This window comes from Myxocyprinus asiaticus, chromosome 49 (genome assembly GCF_019703515.2).
Source record: "Myxocyprinus asiaticus isolate MX2 ecotype Aquarium Trade chromosome 49, UBuf_Myxa_2, whole genome shotgun sequence".
Taxonomy (NCBI): domain Eukaryota; kingdom Metazoa; phylum Chordata; class Actinopteri; order Cypriniformes; family Catostomidae; genus Myxocyprinus; species Myxocyprinus asiaticus.
The window spans coordinates 12,896,488-12,898,324 of record NC_059392.1 but is presented as its reverse complement, the minus strand read 5'-3'; the positions used below and the strand labels follow the sequence as shown (position 1 = coordinate 12,898,324).

The 1,837-nt window shown below is 34.8% G+C and overlaps 1 non-coding gene across 1 annotated transcript; it reads left to right on the top strand.

Annotated features, from left to right (window-relative positions):
• Window positions 1-573: 573 nt before the first annotated feature.
• trnaq-uug (transfer RNA glutamine (anticodon UUG)) lies at window positions 574-645 on the top strand. The gene has a single exon. It is a non-coding gene; the product is annotated as a tRNA-Gln (tRNA).
• Window positions 646-1,837: the final 1,192 nt, after the last annotated feature.

The following is a 1,837-nucleotide window of genomic DNA, read 5'->3' as shown; positions in this document are numbered from 1 at the left end:
GTGTTACAAGCTCCGACTGCCCCCTACAGTTCAACTTAAATATTGCAATTGAATCGCTGTGAATCGCACAGGCGTTAAATGCGGTAAACATGTAGACTGTGGGAGTAATTGCAGTCCTCACAGTTTGGTTTGTGTTTGAGCTGGGGAACAATAGTCTGTTTGATGGGGGGAAGAAAGGAAAAAGAAGGGGAAAATGGGGAGGAAGGAAGAAGAGAAAAAATGAAAGAAAAAAGAGAATATTTAATTATGTTAGCTTAGCTTACTGGTGTCGCGTCTTTGCTCGCGACATAATTAATGTAGTTTAACGTTCAAAGTAATACAAAACATTTATCTGGAGATATGTTGAATATCTTTATTTGAAGAACTGCACTATTGTTCCTCATACTCAGCAAGAAAGGAGCCAAGGAGCCATTTTATCATACCACCTGCATAGTATTCATATGTTTTCTGTTGAATAACTAATATTTTCTCTATATAAAGTGCGATGTATATATATATTTATCTGGTATCATATGACATAGATTTCTTAAGTTTCTTAAAGTAAAACCTCACGATTTCATAAGTTGAGCACGTGGTTCTATGGTGTAATGGTTAGCACTCTGGACTTTGAATCCAGCGATCCGAGTTCAAATCTCGGTAGAACCTTATTTTATTTTCGTAATAAATGACGTCTTATTGCAAATATTATAATAGAAAGAAAACAGTTAGAGTCAGTGCCATGCAAAATTTCTATGCGAACTTGACCAAGACAACAGAGCATTTATGGTAGACAATTTGATTGATATGTTCAGAACGGAACTAAAACACTGCCAACTACATACTACACAGAATATACTTTGTTGCCTTAAAATATAATTTGAAACAGTATACATATATAACAATAAACGTTTCGAACAGTATTATTACTATTGTCACACGACCTCATTATGTCGCATACATAATTCTTGCATCCAGTTATCATAACAGAAATAAAAAGGGTTGCTGCATGGGATGCTGTAGGATAGTATTTCATACAGTGTGCTCTGTTGAATACTGCACATTTTGGCAAGTCGTCCGAGTATTCCATGCATACAGAAAATCGGTATGCATGGAAAAAGTACATACTATATACTACAAAAATAGTGCGAGTAGTACTAGTGGTAGAAAGCTTTTCTTGAACGAGCTTCTCGTTTTTGAAAAGCTTTACAGGTTCCTTTTGGTGGGCACACAGGTAAAGTTGTGCTCATAATTAGAAACGTGGTTCAGAAACTCTCACCAAACTGGAGTTATCAGAATTAAGTCATGTGACAATAAATGTGTTTTCCTTCAAATGTCCAGTAGGAGTCAGTATCGCATACTACATAAATAAAAAAGAAAGAAGGAAAGGAAGAAAGAAAAAGCAAGTTTTAACAAAGCTGAATCATTTTACTGCTTTTAAATTATGGAGACGTGATACATATTAAGAAATGCAAGACTTGTCAAAGAAGCATTTTGTAAACATGACTCATTCAATCACACAGCCTCTGTGAGTCAGTCACACTGTGAGTCACACTTTAAAACTTAAGAAAATGTTGTTTGATGGCGTAAAAGTCTGTATTTTTATGGAAGCTGCTATTTGCACTAAGTGACAAATAGCAACAAAAGTGTAGATAGCAACAAAAGGCATCTGCAAAAAGTGTTAGATGCTACTGTATTTGCACTCCTAATTAAATAATAACATACAGTATAACTGCAGTATGTTTATTGTGTTTATTTAGAGTCCTACAGACACCCTACACCAGCTTAACTCTATTCAAAAATGAATCATGGTTTTACTACAGGAACCATATTATTACCATAATATTTTGTAGTAAAAGCA